Source organism: Anolis carolinensis, chromosome 2, assembly GCF_035594765.1.
Source record: "Anolis carolinensis isolate JA03-04 chromosome 2, rAnoCar3.1.pri, whole genome shotgun sequence".
NCBI lineage: Eukaryota > Metazoa > Chordata > Lepidosauria > Squamata > Dactyloidae > Anolis > Anolis carolinensis.
The window spans coordinates 242502578-242521884 of record NC_085842.1 but is presented as its reverse complement, the minus strand read 5'-3'; the positions used below and the strand labels follow the sequence as shown (position 1 = coordinate 242521884).

General features: G+C 43.6%; 1 protein-coding gene across 3 annotated transcripts in view; it reads left to right on the top strand.

Annotated features, from left to right (window-relative positions):
* Positions 1–526: 526 nt before the first annotated feature.
* smarca2 (SWI/SNF related, matrix associated, actin dependent regulator of chromatin, subfamily a, member 2) overlaps positions 527–19307 on the top strand; it is a 154079-nt gene continuing 135298 nt past the window's right edge. For 2 of the 3 annotated variants that reach the window (XM_062971959.1, XM_008103323.3), the window contains exon 1: positions 527–681. The gene's annotated coding sequence lies outside the window, so the exon portion shown is untranslated. Of the gene's footprint in view, positions 682–5639; positions 5796–19307 lie in introns of those variants that run through there. The other variant, XM_008103324.3, reaches the window with a different exon arrangement.

Genomic DNA, 19307 nt, shown 5'->3' with positions numbered 1-19307 from the left:
TAAGGTGCTGAAGGAGGCATACACCTAAAGACTATGTATGGTTAAGATGGCCAATTGCAACATTCACACTTGCCTCCAACAGACAAGAGTTACGGTGATCGTGAGATGAGTGAAGTTTTAGCCTTCTCTGACCAAGAGTGCTTGTCCCTCAACAAACTACACATCCCAGGATTCCATAGCATTGAACCGTGGCAACTAAAGTGCGCAATAATTCCGCATGGAAGACCTTGGTTCTTGCTTCCGCTGTATTCTGCACGCACAAGGCAGGGACAATCTCGAGAACATGCACAAGGCGGGGACAATCCCGCGCATGCGCACGCAAGCACACCATTCTCCCTCCGCCTCCCCGCGCTTGCTGGTCTCCACAATTCCTGAAAACAGGAGCGCGCGGCTGTAAGCTTTTGATGGACAGCTCGCCATATCCAACCCGGCGGCGCGTTCGGCTTTGGGGCGGCGGGGAGTTTGCCGCGCAGTTCGACCAATGGGAGCCTGCCTGTCTTTCCAGCGGAGGGAGGGGCGGGAGCTAAGGCAGTGGGAGGAGCCAGGGAGTTTAGGAAGAGGAGGGCTCGCCTGTCTGTCATCAATGAAGTCATATTCATAATCGAGTTCCTCTCGCCGGAGCTGTACTCCGGGTGACTCAGAGAGAGGGAGCCCTCCAGCGCACCGCTCTTCTCCGGAAAGGTACCGCTTGTTTACAACTTTCTCCTGATGACCATCCATCCGTCCATGGCTGCTCTGAATTTGTTTACGTTCTCTTTCGGGTGCAGGAGGGGAGCACAGAGTTAGCTCAACCTGGCAAAGGGCTCCAGGCTGCTGCTCGCGTCGCTTTGCAAGAGGCAGGCAGGCAGCGGCTCCATCCTCCTCCTCCTCCTCCCCCTCCTCCTCCTCTAGGGCTTTGGCTCCCCAAAGCAGCCAGAAATAGCTCCAGGAAGAAGCTGCGAGGAAGAGGAGGGGGAGGAAGGCTCATTGCAACGAATGCTGGCTGCCTTCCCTCTCTTGTATCGAGGGAGCTGTTATTTTGGAGCAATGGGAGAGCGACGATCTGTTTCCTTTCCCCTTTGATGACCCTTTTTTGGGGGAGAGAGTAATTGCAGGAAGGTTGCGATGAAGCTGGAGAGGGAAGGTGGGGGGGGGGGGGGGAGGTGGTTCGTGTTGATGCCACTTTGGTGCAAAACGACTGCTGGAAGTTGGCTCTTGCCCCGAGCAAAGCGACGGAGCCCATCCATTATTATTATTTTTCAATGTGTGGATTGATGTGAGTGTTCCCGGGCTGCCTGGCCATGTTCCAGAAGCACTCTCTCCTGACGTTTTGCCCGCATCTATGGCAGGCATCCTCAGAGGTTGTGAGATATATTGGAAACTAGACAAGGGAGTTTTACATATCTGTTGAATAATGTCCAGGGTGGGAGAAAGTACTCTTGTCTGCCAGAGGCAAGTATGAATGTTGCAATTAATCACCTTGATTAGCATTGAAGAGCCTTGCAGCTTCATGGCCTGGCTGTTTCCTGCCTGGGGGAATCCTTCGTTGGGAAGTGTTAGCTGGATATATCTGGAAGGTCCAGATTGGGAGAAAGAACTTGTCTGTTGGAGGCAAGTGCGGATATTGCAATTAATCACTTTAATTAGCATCGAAAGGTCTTTCAGCCTCAAGGCCTGGCCGATTCCTGCCTGGCGGAATCCTTTGTCAAGAGGCGGCCCTGATTGTTTCATGTCCGGAATTCCCCGGAACACCCTCCAACAAATGATTCCTCCAGGCAGGAAGCAGCCAGTTCTTGAAGCTGCAAGGCTTTTCAATGCTAATCAATGTTATTTATTTATTTATCCTGTCAGAAGCGGACCAAGAGTACAGTTGTAATGTATTTAAAAACACAAACAAAGTTTAAAACTTGGCATTATACAAAATGTCCTTTGACCAGTAGCTTGGAGTGCCTCTGGTGTTGCTATAATAAAGTCCTCCATTGTGCATGTGGCAGGGCTCAGACTGCATTGTAGTAAGTGGTCTGTGGTGTGCTCTTCATGCAACCAAACAAACAACCAGAAGCAACTTGAAGCTAATCAAGGTGATTAATTGCATCGTTCACACTTGCCTCCAACAGACAAGAGTTCTTTCTCTCACCCTGGACCTTCCACAGATATATAAAACTCCCTTGTCTAATTTTCAATATACCTCACAACATCTGAGGATGCCTGCCATAGAGGTGGGTGAAACATCAGGAGAGAATGTGTTGCTGTGAGTCAGGAGAGAATGCTTCTGGAACATGGCCAGACAGCCTGGAAAACTCACAGCAACCCTTTATTATTATTGTTGTTGCTATTATTATTTTGCAAGGCAAGGATCCACTTGGGCTTTTGAGAGTTTGGAGAGCTGGCCCAAGGGACAGCCGGGCTCTCCCGTTCCAGCAACAAGGAGGCCATGATCTGGATAATCTCCCTGTCTGTCACACATACACGCACACACTAGGACTTGTGGGATTTGCTGGGCAGGGATGGTTCGCTTGCCCTCCTGGCCATATGTAGGGATGGGGGCATAGCTCTAAAGATGTCGCTAGATTGTGCTGTGTTGCTTTGAAATCCCCTTCGCCCCCTGGTGAGGATAACTCAGTAGCTGGCCTCTTAGATAATAAGTAGGGAGAGATACATAGAGCTAGATCTGTTGCTAGACTGAGTGTGTTTAGGTTGTGCGGCGGGGTGAGAAGCTGCATAGATCTGTTGATGTTGCTAAATCAGGCTGTGTTGGTTTGTAATCCCCCAACAAACGTGGCGAAGATAAAGAGACAGTTGGCCTCTGGAAATAAGTAGAGAGAGAGGCATAGAGCTAGGTCTGCTCCCTGTGCTGGGTTGAAATCCACACACTGAAGGTCCCCATATTTGCAAAGGCAAATATGTACTCGGCCTCTTCAATAAGATAAGCAGATCTAAAGAGGTTGCTAGATCAGGCTGAGTTGGTTTGAAATCCCCAACAGATCCTCCTCTTATGCCCATGGTGAAGGTAAAGAAGTAGCTGACCTCTGACAGAAGTAGGTAAACACAGATTGATAGATGGGGGCGTTGGTTTGATATGCCCCCCCCCCCTCAGTGGCAAAGGCAAATGAGCTGTTGGCCTCTTTTAAATAAGTAGGGAGAGATCAACGGAGCTAGATGGGGGCGGAGGGGAGGGGGCTGTGTTGGTTTGAAATCCACCCTGGCCAAGGCGAAGAAGTAGTTATTAAACAGATCTCCAGAGACAAAACCAGATATACTTCTGGATGGGCGGGGGAGGACAGAGCTGGGATGGTTTGAAATCCATCTTGGCAAATGCGGAGAGGTACTTGGCCTGTTCAATAACTAGGGAGAGATAAACAGATCTGGATGTGTTGCTAGATCAGACTGTGTTGGTTTGAAATCCCCGAAGGTAAAGAAGTGATTGGCCTGTTCGGTCACTAGGGTCACCAGAAGCAGATCTGGATTGTTAGGCAGGGGAGCTGTGCAGCTTTGGAAATCCCCTCTTCTGTCAAGGCAAAGAAGTAGTTGGTCTTTGCAATAAACAGAGGGAGATAAACAGACCTGAACGTTGTGTTGTCAAAGGCTTTCATGGCCGGAATCACTGGGTTGCTGTGAGTTACCCAGACTGTATGGCCATGTTCCAGAAGCATTCCCTCCTGATGTTTTGGTAGCATCTATGGCAGGCACCCTCAGAGGTTGTAAGATATGTTGGTAACTAGTCAAGTGAGGTTTATATATCTATGGATTGTCCAGGGTTGGAGAAAGAACTCTTAGTCTGTTTGAGGCAGGTGTGAATGTTTCAATTGGTCACCTTGATTAACATTGAATGGCCTTTCAGCTTCAAGGTCTGGCTGCTTACTGCCTAGGGGAATCCTTTATTGGGAGGTGTTAACTTGCCCTGATTGAGTCATATCTGGAATTCCCCTGTTTTCAGAGTGTAGTTCTTTATTTACTGTCCTGATTTTAGTTTTTAAAATACTGTCAGACAGATTTTGTTCATTTTCATGGTTTCCTCCTTTCTGTTGAAATTGTCCACATGCTTGTGGATTTCAGTGGCTTCTCTGTGTAGTCTGACATGGTGGTTGTTAGAGTGGTCTAGCATTTCTGTGTTCTCAAATAATATGCTGTGTCCAAACTCTAAAATCAGGACAGTAAATAAAGAACAGCCATCAGAAGACAGAGGGATTCCAGACATAAATCAATCAGGGCCAGCTAACACATCCCAACAAAGGATTTATCCAGGCTGTAAGCAGCCAGACTTTGAAGCTGAAAGGCTATTCAATGCTAATTAAGGTGGCCAATCGCAATATTCACACCTGCCTCAAACAGACAAGAGTCCTTTCTCCCTCCCGAGGCCTTATTCCACAGATATATAAACCCCACTTGCCTAGTTTTCAACACACCTCACAACCGCTGAGAATGCCTGCTACAGATGTGGTTGAAACGTCAGGAGAGAATGCTCCTGGAGTATGGCCATACAGCTCGGAAAACTCAACCCTGTAAATAAGTTTTCAGTAAGTCAGTGGAGATACAGATTGCTAGACCTGGGGGGCTGCGTTGCTTTGAGATCTCCCTTCCCTGTTAAAAAGAAGTCGTTGGCCTTTTCAATAAACGGGGAGAGAAATGAAGCTAAGAAGGCTTCTAAATCATTCTGGATTGCTTTGAGAGAGATCCCCTTCCCCGCGGCCAAGGCAAAGAAGTAATTGGCCTCCTCAATAAGTCAGTAGATCTAGAGGGCTAGAGACAGTGTTGCTTTGGAAATTCCCCAACCCGTGCCCCTCCTTTCCCCAAAATAGTAAAGGTAAAGGTTTTCCCCTGACATTAAGTCTAGTCGTGTCCGACTTGGGGTTGCCGCTCATCTCCATTTCTCAGCCGAAGAGCCGGCGTTGTCCATAGACACCTCCAAGGTCATGTGACCTGCATGACTACACAATAATAATAATACTTTATTTATATACCACCCTATCTCCTCAGGGGACTCAGGGCGGTTTCCAACATAGCAAGGAAGCTATACTACAACTTAAAAACATAGGACAAGAAAACACAATGCATTAATGAGCATTAATGTACACTAAACGTACAATGCTAAACATGTATGGAGTGCTGTTACCTTCCCGCCAGAGCGGTACCTATTGATCTACTCACATATGCATGCTAGATTGGCGGAAGCTGGGGCTAACAGCGGGAGCTCACCCTGCTCTCCGGATTCGAACCGCCGACCTTTCGGTCAGCAACCGTGGGCCGTCCCCAAAATAGCCCCCGAAATTTGCGCGTCTCCCTCCCTCTTCCCCCCCCCCCCCCCCCTTGCCGCAGACAAGAGGCACGACGCGCTCTATCTGCTTGCTGTATTTTTTGCCACCCTGAGATACATAATAATATGCCAAGCGGTGCCTCTGCCAAGGTTTCTCTGCCTGTGCCTTCAAGGCTCGCCTTGTCGTTCCTCCTCCTCGCCCCTAATGGGAGCAGCCAGGGGTCCTCTGGTTGGAGGAGGAGGAAGAAGAAAAAGTTTTCCTCTCTGTTTTTGGAAGATCCGATTGGAGTGGGGGCTTCGAGGCAGGTTTGGGGGAGAGGCGGCGGGAGGAGCTGGGAGCCCGCGAGAGAGGAAGAGGCGAGGTTTGGCGCTGCCGGGGCTGGATCTGTGCATACTCCTCCTCCTCCTCCTCCTCTCTGTGCAGAGGATCAGGAAGTCGCCGCCGAGGACTCTCTTCCTCTCTCTTCTTCTCCTCGCTCACTCCCGACATGTCGAATCGCTTGGGCACCACCCTGTAAGGCCTGGTTTCCCCATGCCAGCTCTCCCCTCCTGCAAATCAAAGGTAAACAAAGTCTCCTCTGATTATTTTACATTGCGTTTGAAAGGGGGGGAGGGTGTAGGAAAGGAAAGCAGAAGCTTTACTGGGGCAAGCTTGGCTGGACTCCCCCAGAACATCAACAACATGCACTTTGGCAACACTTCCTGTGGCTCAGGGTCGAAAAGAGTTTTGCAAAGTCTGCCCAAGAGTTCGTGCCAGTGCCCCTCCAAAACTACAACTCACCAGAGTCCTGGGAGCCCAAGTGGTGTCAGATTGCATTCATTCCACAGTTAGATAGACCCCAAAAGGTGTCAGTTTCCTTAGCACTTTGGGATCTTCCCCTGTTAGAGTAACTTGAGAGGCCTCTGTGTGTGTTGTCTGCATGTGCAAAACTTCCGGAAATATGTTCAAAGCTGTTATTATTTTTAAAAGTTAAAGAAAAGTTCTAAGAGAATGGATATGCCTAGATCCAGAAAAAAATTATGCCTAGAGCCAGAAAAAGAAATTCCGGGGGGGGGGGTTGAAACTTTTTAAAAGTGAATCATGAAGTTCCATAACACAAAATAATTTAGAAGTCAGGCTCCTTGGATAAACTTCAGTGGACACTCAAGACAGTTAAACTTCAGTGGACACTCATGGGAATTTGATCAGTTAAAATACATAAGTAAATCAGTTCTTTAAAAAAACAAACATTTTTTTTGGGGGGGGGTAAACCCCTGCCCCCCCCCTTGGCTACAGTTCTGCTTCAGAGCCCTGACAGTCCAAGTGGTGTCAGATTGCATTCATTCAACAGTTAGATGGACCTCAAAAAGTTTCAGTTTCCTTAACACTTTGGGATTTCCCCCTTTTAGAGAAACTTGAGAGGCCTCTGTATGTGTGTGTATGTGTGCATGTGCAAAACTTCCGGAAATATGTCCAAAGCTGTGATTATTTTTTAAAACTAAAGAAAAATCCTTTATTTTCACTCTAGAGAGAATGGATGTGCCTAGATCACAGCCTCCTAGCAGTCTTTTAGGAGTCTAGATTTGAAGGTGGGTGGAGTTGGAAGACACATGGTGGCCCAGGCCTCTTCCGGCGGCGCATGTTGTGCAATTTTCCACAAGGCCTGCTGGGAGCCTTCAGTGAGCTCTCCTCCATTTGTTTCCAGGCGTCGTTTTGAGAGCGATTACTTTTTATTTTATTTTTTTCTGGGTGTGTGTGTGTGGAATGCCTCATCGCAGGACCTGCAATTTGCCAGAGACAAGAGGGGCTGATTAACTCCACTTTAGGCCTTGCTTCTAAGCCAATGAGATGCGCAGATCGCTCTCTCTGTACTTTGCATCTTAATGTGATTGTGCTGATTGTCTATTCCCCCCTCCAGTTTAATTTCAATAAAGACTGGTTTGCTAAAGTTGAGAAGTTTTAGTGCTCACATAGTTTGAAGATTTGATCAATCAACATACAGATTTGCAGAAGTTTAGAGAACCCTTTTTTCTCTTTTGGGTGAGCTTCACTAATAATGCAGTTGAGTGATTAACTGCATCGAAATTTATGATATGAGTCTACACTGACCATATCATGCAGTGTAAATGCAGCAATGCTTTAGTTTGAAACTACATTATATGGTCAGTTCAGACATACATAATTCAGTGTGTTGTCGGAGGCTTTTATGGCTGAGTTGCTGTGAGTTTCCCAGGCTGTATGGCCATGTTCCAGAAGCATTCTCTTCTGGCATTTCGCCCACATCTATGGCATCCTCAGAGGTTGTGAGGTATATTGGAAACCAGACAAGGGAATTTTATGTATCTGTGGAATAATGTCCACGGTGGGAGAAAGAACACTTGTGTGAATGTTGCAGTTGGCCACCTTAATTAGCATTGAAAAGCCTTGCAACTTCAAGGTCTGGCTGATTCCTGCCTGGGGGAAATCTTGGTTGGGAGGTGTTAGCTGTTTGCAATTCCCATGTTTTTGAGTGTTGTTCTTTATTTAATCTCCTGATTTTAGAGTTTTTTAAATACTGGTAGCCAGGTTTTGTTCATTTTCATGGTTTCCTCCTTTCTGTTGAAATTGTCCACATGCTTGTGGATTTCTGTGGCTTCTCTGTGTATTCTGACATGATGGTAGAGTGGTCCAGCATTTCTGTGTTCTCAGATAATATGCTGTGTCCAGGTTGGTCCATCAAGTGCTCTGCTGTGGCTGACTTTGGTTGAGTTAGTCTGCAGAGCCTTTCATATTCCTGGATTCGTGTTTGGGCAGTGCTGCTGCGTTTGGTAGTCCCTATGGAGACTTGTCCACAGCTGCATGGTATACGGTAGACTCCTGCAGAGGTGAGAGGATCCCTCTTGTCCTTTGCTGAACGTAGCATTTGTTGGATTTTCTTAGAGGGTCTGGTGATAGTTGGTAGGTTGTGTTTGTTCATCAGCTTCCCTATCAGCAGCCAGTGGTTCCCTTGATGGATGGTAAGAACACTTTTCCTCTGGGTGGATATTTGTCTTCACTCTCGTGGTTTGTTCTTGGCCTTGCTGCTCTTCTGATGTCTGTAGTGGAGTATCCATTGGCCTGTAGAGCCCAGTTTAGGTGGTTCAGTTTACCTTGGAGGAGATGGGGTTCGCAGATTTTTTAAACTTTTGGATGAGGTTCACTAATAATGCAGTTGAATGTTTAACTGTGTTGAAGTGCATTAAATGAGTCTACACTGACCATATAATGCAGTTTGAAACTGCATTATATGGCAGTGGAGATGCAGCGATACCTTAGTTTGAAACTACATTATATTGTCAGTGCAGACACACATAATACAGTTTGAACTGTATTATATGGTCAGTGTTGACACACATAATACAGTTTGAACTACACTGTATAAGTCCACACTGACCATATAATGCAGTTTCGAATTTCATTATATGACAGTGTAGCTCCAGCCTTAGTGTGTGTGCTGGGGAAAAAGGCACAGCCAGGGAGCCGTGTGCCCTTAACATGGTATTTGACATTTCCAGCATTGTTCTCTCTGCCTTTCATTCTTTTCTGGGCCTTTTGAGTCTCTTTAATTCCGCTCCCTTTGGTTCCAGGAACTCCCCAGGTCTGGACAATGAATGTAAAGCCAGCCTTCCATCCCTTTTAGCACTATAGCAGCTCCATGTTAGGAGGTGGGGCTGCTTTGGCTGGGGGAGTTGGTGCATTGTCATGCAAATTTAGGCACACTTTCTCTTTTTGTGCAGCTAATTGCCCTATTCTTCTCCTCCTTGCCCCCTCCTTGGGTCCCTTTGTGTGTGCTCAGAAATGGAAGGACAGAATAGAGATTTTTATGTCCATCTGCAATTCATCATCAGGCATGCGAAACACATAGAAAAAGTTCTATCAGCTATGAGTGTTTTTCAGGCAAATTCAAAGTTAAGTGTGTCATATAACAGATGTGGGCTTGACAGAGGTGAACGCAAGGCTTCATTAAATAAGTATTTCTCCCAAGTTCTGCCTGTGCTTCAGGACTAGCTGTACTAGAGGGTTTCATAGAAGCTCTGCATCACCCGAGTGTGTTCAAAGCGGCCTCAGATCTTTTCTTTTGTTCGCTGCTAAAGTGGTTGGTGTGCATTCCTTGTCATGTTTGAAGAGTGCTTTGACCAACACCTGAGGCATGAGCTTGACAAAAGAGTGGGGGGGGGAGTCTTCTGGCTTGCATTTTTCAGATTGTTAATTTTGGATTTCTGTTTAATACATATATTGCTTTCAAAAGTTTCATGTCCACCATCATGCACACTCTTTTCTTTGACTTTGAAGTTAGGATCAGAAGGTGGACCGGTCTGTTGTTTCTTTCTTTCCTTTTTGGTCTGTGATCTTTATTTTCCTTGCTGTTGAGTTTCTGATTATTGTTGTAACCTCCGTGATCCCTACATGGAGACTTCTCAGTTGGGAGCAAATGGGTGCACTGAGATGAATCTATTAAAAGTGTTTCCATTGCATTCCTGTGGTTGCTGTTGGTTTTGAAGATTATTGTGTTTGAAGCAAGTTGTTTTTGCCCCCTGCTTGTTCAGAGTTCACTTTAGCTGAGGTTCTCCTCTGTGAGAAATGCCCCAACATCTTCAGAGATTTAGGGTACCCATAAGTCGTGTCCTCAAAAGAAGGGATGTGACCAAGCCCTCCTTTTAACAATTTATGCCCTACTTCATGTGCCCACTCTTCTTTTACTTTTCCAGTCCCTTATATAACATCCAGATTTGTCTACACTGTAGAAATTGATAGCCTAACTCAATGTCATGGAATCATGGGAGCTGAAGTTCTGCAAGGTCTTAAACCTTCCCTACCAAAGAATGTTGGGGCATTACGAAATTACAAATCTCAGGGATTCCATAACATTGAGCTTTGGCAGTTAAAGTGATGTCAAACTGCATTTATTCTACAGTGTAAATGCATCCCTGCCGAGATCCCAATCCTCTAGAGCAGGTTTACATGGTGAGCTGCGTCAGGGTGGTGGGATTTCTTCCAGTGGTCTCCATTTCACTGACAAACAGTAATTATCACGTGTGGTACGATAATGGAGGTAGGGACACTTGAATGATTCATCAATTTTTTAAAATTCTAAGGCCTTTTTGATTCCTTATGTATACAGTTTTATTTTAAGGCATTGTAGAAAGGTACAGTATATGCAAAAGCAGAGGGTGCCATTTTCTGTTACATTAAAATTACAAAGCTGAAACAGCTTTATCAAAACAACATATGAATCAAACTGTTTCAGCTGTATTCATTAATAGAATTATTATTTTTCTTCGTGTTTTTACTTCTGTATAATAAGATTTTGCTTGAACTTCCATTTAACTTGTTGTAAGCCACCTTGAGTCTCATGTCAAGGAAAAGGCAGGATATAAATTAAATCAGGACTTCTTAAACTTTTCCCACTTGAGATCCCTTTGCTCCCGATATTTTTTTACGTGACCCCAGGTATATAGCTATATAAAATAGGGATAAAAATCAAACATTTAGTGATAGCAAGGCAGCATTTGCAAGACTCACTAAACAGGCTGATTTTCCTTTTTGTGGAGTACATCTGAAGCATCTTTTGCAGAGTTCACTGTAAACATTGGACATTGTTGCTAACAGATTTGTGCAAATGGGTGATGTTCAGAAACCTTTCACTGTTACCAATTTTTTCATGATTCCAATATTGAGTGGGTTTGGGACCCACAGTTTAGGAAGAAGGGAATTAAATGTGTTTTATGCTTAGTACAGTATTATCAAAGTTTATGTGGTAGTGTTGTATTCAAAAGCTGCTTGATCTTCTTAGCACTCCATCAAAGTCTGAAAATCTTACTATTTCTGCTGTCCTCCTCCTACTCTCTGTCTTCTCCCCATCATTTCTCCCCCTGTTCCTCCAGATACTCTCCGAATAATGATGTGACTTTAGTAACCATAGTGAAGCCACTAAAAAGGGTCATGTAACCCTTTCTTTCCTTTCCACTATTCCCCAAGGGGGGGAATGACCTGCACTTTTTGGAAACCTGAATCCAAACACGCTTATAAGTTTACTGCCAATAACATGTGTAAAATGATTTCTCTCCCTTGGTAACGTCTTATGCTCTCTCTAGGGGACCTTTCCCCATTTTGCAAAGTACTGATTGCTTTGACAAACTGTGATTATTTTTCGCCTTCTGTAAATTACGTTGACAGTAGCTTGTGTTGTGTGGGCTGGAACATAGAGTGGATATTCAGTCCATTTTCTCATAGTGTACAGACAGTCCTTCCTAACAAGCCTGGAAGAAAAGTTGAAAGCAGTTTGGCAGCACAGCATGCTGTCATAATGTTAGGGAAAATGGCTCCCCAATGTTCATCAGACTGGTAAATATGCTATAGCTAATGGAGAGGGGAATTATGATGACTGCAATAATCAATATCCTGTTCAAAAATTACCCTCGTCAGTATCATATTAACATCAATTGAAGAGAGAGAGAGAGGTCTGATTCACTGTGGAATAAGCTATGTTGGAAGGTGTGGACTCCACTTTTGTTGGAAGCTTTTAAACTAGTTGTATGGCTGCCTGTCAAGGATTTTTTTTAGCCGTGTATTCCTTTAGCCAGCCCTCAATATTCCCAGAATATGTACCCATGGATTCAGTCACCCATGGCTTAAAAATTCAGAAAGCATAACTTGATTTTGCCATTTTAAAAATAAAGGACCACCATTTTACTATGCCATTGCATATAATGGGACTTGATAATCCACAGATTTTGGTATGTGTGAGGTCCAGAAACTAAAGATCCACTGTAGTTGGATTAAGTGAACCTTAGGTTCATTCTCAATTCTATGATTATATGAATGATTTTATTTGTTTATACTGAATAGAGAAAACTTTTGTTTAAAATGAAATTTAAATTTAAATATAAAATAGAGAGGCTATTTACAGTGGGGGGAAAAGTATTTAGTCAGATACCAATTGTACAAGTTCTCCCACTTAAAAAGAAGAGAGAAGCCTGTAATTGACATCATAGGTAGACTACAACTATGAGAGACATGAGAAAACACACCCAGACAATCACAATGCCTGATTTTTCACAAATTTATTTGCAAATTATGGTAGAAAATAAGTATTTGGTCCATAACAAAAGTTCATCTCAATACTTTGTTATATATCCTTTATTAGCAATGACAGAGGTCAAATGTTTTCTGAAAGTCCTCACAAGGTAGGCACACACTGTTGCTGGTATGTTGGCCCATTCCTCCATGCAGATCTCCTCAAGAGCAATCATGTTTTGGGGATGTCACTGGGCAACACAGACTTTCAACTCCCTCCAAAGGGTTTCTATAGTGTTGAGATCTGGAGACTGGCTAGGCCACTCCAGGACCTTGAAATGCTTCTTACGAAGCCACTCCTTCATTGCCTCGATGGTGTGCTTGGGATCATTGTCATGCTGAAAGACCCAGCCACGTTTCATCTTCAGTGCCCTTGCTGACAGAAGGAGGTTTGAACTCAAAATCTCACGATACATGGCCCCATTAATTCTTTTTATGTATACGGATCAGTCACCCTGGTCCCTTTGCAGAGAAACAGCCCCAAAGCATGATGTTGCCACCCGCATGCTTCACAGTAGGTATGGTGTTCTTTGGATGCTCTCTGCAGGTCATTCGCTAAGTCCTTCCATGTGGTTCTGGGATTTTTGCTCACCGTTCTTGTGATCATTTTAACCCCACGGGGTGAGATCTTGTGTGGAGCCCCAGATTGAGGGAGTTTATCAGTGGTCTTGTATCTCTTCCATTTTCTAATTATTGCTCCCACAGTTGATTTCTTCACACCAAGCTGCTTGCCTATTGCAGATTCAATCTTCCCAGTCTGGTGCAGGGCTATCATTTTGTTTCTGGTGTCCTTCGACAGCTCTTTGGTCTTCACCATAGTGGTGTTTGGAGTGTGACTGCTTGAGGTTGTGGACAGGTGTATTTTATACTGATAACAAGTTCAAACAGGTGCCATTACTACAGGTAACAAGTGGAGGTCAGAGGAGCCTCTTAAAGAAGTTACAGGTTTGTGAGACCCAGAAATCTTGCTTGTTTGTAGGTGACCAAATACTTATTTTCCACCATAATTTGCAAATAAATTCGTGAAAAATCAGACAATGTGATTTTCTGAATGTGTTTTCTCATGTTGTCTCTCATAGTTGAGGTCTACCTATGTCATACAAGTTTGTACAACTTCTCCCACTTAAAAAGATGAGAGAGGCCTGTAATTGACATCATAGATTCTATGATGTCAATTACAGGCCTCCCTCATCTTTTTAAGTGGGAGAACTTGTACAATTGGTATCTGACTAAATACTTTCCCCCCACTGTATACAATGTGGTTCAAAAGGATTGATCCGATTTGAAATCATATCTCTGAAACCACAGACCACCTCTGAATGAAACTCTTACCATTTTAAAGGATGGGGACATAGTTTCAAATGCTTACCGCCAGATGTCTTCAAGCACACAAACAGTTCCTAGTTTCAGTCATTTACAAGATGGCAACTCTGCAGCATAAGGCATTGTGAGTTCTTGAATTCTTTTCCTGTTTTCAGATCGCAAGTTCTCGGCTGGCACAATGAGTGGACTTGTGGTGGCTACGCAGGAAACTCTTTTGAATTTGTTGTCCTTTTTTTCTGAATACCATGGTCGCCCTATGCTCCTCCCCTTCCATGAACAAGGCTGTTTCCTCAAATTGCCAGTACCAGTGACAAATGCTCTATGGCATTGGCAGATCAATGTCAAAATGCCCAGGGAATGCATGCTACGCTAGAATTATGGATTCAGTCTTGTGGAACTGCAGAACAGAAAATACTTTATGTTGCATAGCTGCCATTTCACAAATGATGGAGACTAGGGGTTGTTTGTGTTCTGGGAGAGGCATCTAGCAGTAATAGAGTGTTCCTTTGCTACTTCGCGGTTCACTTTTTGCTCCCTCGCTATTTTGCGGGTTTTCAATAAATATTAATGTAACCATTTATTGCAGTATTTTCCCTGTTTCGCTGGTTTTTGCAGTGTGCAAAGGGTTTTGGAAGGGGAAAAAGGGAGAAATAAGGGAGAAATAAAGGAAGAGGGGGAGGGTAGGGAAGAGTTGGAAATTAAAAACGCTTCCATTCTTCTTCTCTGCCGGTGTGCTGTATATTGTAACTGCTAAAATAAAGTACAGACTGCATTGTAGTAAGTGGTCTGTTGTTTGCTCTCATCCACACATAGAATAAATATAGTGTCCCTACTTTGCGGATTTTCACTTATTGCGGGTGGTCCTGGAACGTAATCCCCGCAATAAGTGAGAGAACACTGTAATTTGAAACTCGGAGCCCCCCCCCTCCTCTGTGCATGAGGCAGGGCATTGTGGGCAGTTATTTGTTCTGCTCCACAGTCACATAAGGTGGAGGAGTCCTCTGGGTAGTGCCATCATGCCAGGTTGTCTTTTGATCTGCCCACTCCACTTCTCAGTCTATTTAGGGACTTCCAAGTTGCCCATTCTTGGTTTGCCCCTGGATGCAGACCCTCATGGGGGACTAGGCTTGAGCGATCCATGAAAAAATTGATTCTAAACTCGTTTCAAAAGCAGGGGGCGCCAGCGTTTCGTTTCTGATGTCATTTCCGAATTTTGCCCCCCAAAAAAATTCGAAATTAACGAAAATTCGTTATTTTCTAAATTAATTCGTTAATGGCAGACGCGCATGCGCAATTCCCAAAAACAGCACAGAGGGAGAGGACTTTACAGGACTCTCCCACCCTCATTTTTTGAGTGATCTTCTTCAAACTTGGTACAGTGGTAGAACACATTTAACACTGATAGCTCACCAAAATTTGGAACGTTTCCCTTATCCTCTGATTTTTGGCGAATTTTCATAGCTTTTATAATAAACCATTTTTTAATAATTGCAGAAATCTGTTCCTGGTTTGAAAGTCTTATTTCCTGTTAAATTGGGTTGTCTTTACTGTGAAAGTCATTGTTCTACTTCAGAAACTTAGTTTTTGTGGCTGAAACTTTGTTAAATTGGTGTGTGTGTGATATATACTGTCCCTGCATATGTGTGTGTGTGTGTGTGTGTGTGTGTATAGGTAAAGGTAAAGGTATCCCTTGACGTTAAGTTCAGTCATGTCTGACTCTGGGGGTTGGTGCTCATCTCCATTTCTAAGCCCAAGAGCCAGTGTTGTCCATAGACACCTCCAAGGTCATGTGGCCGGCATGACTACATGGAGTGCCATTACCTTCCCGCCAGAGTGGTACCTATTGATCTACTCACATTGGCATGTTTTCAAGCTGCTAGGTTGGCAGAAGCTGGAGCTAACAGCGGGCACTCACTCTGCTCCCGGGATTTGAACCTGGGACCTTTCGGTCTGCAAGTTCAGCAGCTCAGTGCTTTAACACACTTTGCCATCGGGGCTCATGTATATATAATATACATACACATACACACAATGTGGAGAATATGTGGAAAGTTGGGAGCCACAGCGAAGGCACCTTCCTGGGAGCAAGGTCTAATAATAATAATAATAATAATAATAATAATAATAATAATAATAATAATAAAAATAATAATAAAAATAATAATAAAATAATAATAATAATAAATCCCTTACAATATCCAAGATGGCTCACTGCTACAGAATCTTGGGAGGTTTAGTTTGATATGGTACCATTATTGAATCAATTTTATATGCATTTTTAGCTACAGAAAAGCTAAAATCAGGACAGTAAAAGAACAACACCCAGAAAATGGGAATTCCAGACAGGAAACAATCAGGGCCAGCTAATACCTCCCAACAAAGGATTCCCCCAGGTAGGAAGCAGCCAGGCTTTGAAGCTGCAAGGCTATTCAATGCTAATCAAGGTGACCAATTGCAACATTCACACTTGCCTCCCACAGACAAGAGTTCTTTCTCCCACCCTGGACCTTCCACAGATATATAAACCCCACTTGCCTAGCTTCGCACAGACGTCAAAACCTCTGAGTATCAGGCCTGAGCTGAGGCGAGGCGGCGGCGGCCATTTCCCCCCTCCGTCTTCCTCCTCCTCCTCGGCCTCCTTCCCCCTCGCCCCCTCCCATTGGCTGAGCCCGTGACGCCCCTTTTGCTGAGGGGCAAAAGGAAAGGGCCTGAATGGTGGGAGTTTGGGTGATTTGCAAAAGCTTTTTTTTCCTAACGAAAAAAACGACGACATAACGAAAAACGGCCTCTCGCGATTCGAAACCGCGATATCCAGACGTGTGGACAATCAAGGCCGTATATTGCTTCAAAACAAACGAAAGTAACGAATTAATAACGGGTAACGGGGAAATCGAATTATTTGAGCAAGCCTATGGGGGACCATTCAGTTGGGATTGCCTGGTTTAGCTGCCCAGAGGGACACCCTTGCTGTTGCTGGGGGAACATCAAGAGGAGTGGTGGTTCTCATGAAGCTCCTCCTTGACTTGAATGATAGGAATACTTAGAAAATAAATGATGTATATACAAGTGGATACAGTTACTACATCCATGAACATGTTTTGCATAAGCATATATGGGGACAACTTGGAACACAATGGAAACCAAAAATGCCTACATATTCCTAAGTGATCGGCCAGTTTCCCTAGAATAATTCAACAGATGTGATTACAAAATGAGATTAAAGTCATTGGCAGCAATGACAGTTGGCACCGAATGAAGGTGATGTAACCTGTAGAGCCAATTTGACTCATATGAAGAGCCTTAAAATCCGAACTAAATAAATGCATTGTGTTCTTTTCTGCTAGCCGTATGTATACATGCTTGTGAACTGTACTCTGCTGCCAAACTAGTGCCTTGAACACAGCTGCTTATGTTTTTCCATGAGGTTAATGAGGGCATAAAAGGCAGCATGGTGTAATGGTTTAAGTATTGGGAGATCAAAGTTTGAATCCCTTCTCAGCCACCTTGGGCAAGTCACATTCTTTCTGCCTCAGAGGAAGGCAAAGGCAAATTAATGTAACAGAAGTATGCTTTAATACAAATTAATGTATTATAATGCTGTCTCATGAGACTGGATGATAAATGTTAAGACACAAAACTCATGGGTTTTGCTTAATGTAAAGAATTCAGAGGTTGCACCGGACAAAGATTATTTGTGTAGAACTAGCAGCTGGAAATCTGTTAAACAAATGTTTAATTTTCTGGCTTGATTGGAAGAACATCTCATGTTATGTGGAAGTAGTCTCAGTTTAGTGACATAAACACTCCAAAAACACCAGACCCTGTCTGTCTTGGAAGCTAAACAGGGTCAGCCCTGACTAGAACTTAGATGGGAGACCACAAAGGAATACCAATGCTGTGGGCTACATTTCAGAGGAAGGAACTGGCAAAACCACCTCTGAGTATTCCTTGTCTAAGAAAACCATGTGAAAATCATGAAGTCACTATAGGGCAACTTGAAGGCACATACAACATGTGGAAGAAACAGTCGTAAACTCAACGATAGATTCATTCTCCCAGAGACAAATCTCAACCACCCCTGCATTGCTAAGAATGTTGTGCTCTGAGTCATTATACTAACTTGGTTTTGGTTTTATGAAGTTCTGAGCCAGTGGTTCTCAACCTGTGGGTCCCCAGGTGTTTTGGCCTACAAAGCCCAGAAATCATAGCCAGTTTACCAGCTGTTAGGATTTCTGGGAGTTGAAGGCAAAACATCTGGGGACCCACAGGTTGAGAATCAGTGTTCTTAGCTATTATCCAGTGCCACATAAAATCATAGGATAAGGACAGAGACTTGTATTTGCATCTATCATGAAATGTTCTTCTGTATTTTGATTTTACTGTTAATGCTTTATGCCCACTGTACACATTATATTCATGCTCAGCTTATTCTATTCTATTCTGGACATCTGTTGGTGGTGCTTTGAATGAGATTTTCCTGCTTCTTGGCAGGGGATTGGACTGGATGGCCCACGAGATCTCTTCCAACTCTATGATTCTATTATTCAGACATTAAACATTTGGTGTCCTATCGTTGCACCAATGAAACAAGATACCAATAATGCTGCTTTACTCCAGCTATTTGCTGGTAATTCAACCCTTTGGCTGCCTAAATATCCTAAAGTATTTAGACAGATCCTGTTTGATTTTGAAATCATCAGCCTTGGTTAATCCTTGGATGGGGGATAGCCAAGGATTACCAGGCACTGTAGGTAGGCTATGTTTTAGAAGAAGGAACTGGTAAAACCACCTCTGAGTATTCCTTCCCTAAGAAAACCCTGTGAAATCCATAGAATCACCATGAGACAACAGATGACCTTTAGTCACATGGATACACACACAGTCTTAGTTTAAATGATGCTGAGGTTAAGGTCGCTTTACAAAAACAACTCATTAGAAATACCTTGTTTATGTAGAAAGCATGGAGCATCTAATAGGCAGATTTAGTTAAAGATAAAACACAGCACAGATGCATCTCATAATAGTGATGTGAAAGTCCTACCTATTTCTTTATATAGCAGTTGCTGCTTTAAATACTGCTTCTTTGATACTGCTACATTTTACTTTGATTTTTCACTCCAGTCCAGGGTAATTTCATTGTAAACAATAATTGTTTTTAGTAGTAATGCTGCTTTCAATAGCATGTTTGTTCTTTGCATGATTTTTATATAGTTGTGTTGCAACCCCCCCCCCCCCCCACCACCAAGTTTTCTTTGTAAGCACCTTGTAAGTGACCCAATAGATACAATTCTGTACATTGAAAACTCTTCTTTTGTGACTGGTTTAGGAATCTGGGGGACTAATTAGCCCTGTGGTGTTCTGTAGTTATTGTTTGTTTTGCCAGTATAACTTCAGAGGTATTTCTGTGTCATGCCCTGCAAGGAGTTAGTTCCCCTGATAGTTTATTTAAAGCATGTTCTACCATTCTTCTTTTAATTCTTTTCCTGTCTTAATCAGAAGGAAGTGTGTAGTAAAACACAAGAACACATTGTTTACAGAGTAAATATACGAAAATAGTAAATCATTGTTGAATATTCATTGCCATATTGTTATGTTTCTTCAAGTCAATTCCAGTGTATAACGACTCTGTCTCAGGGTTTCCTTGACAAGATTTTATTCAGAGAAGGTTTATCATTG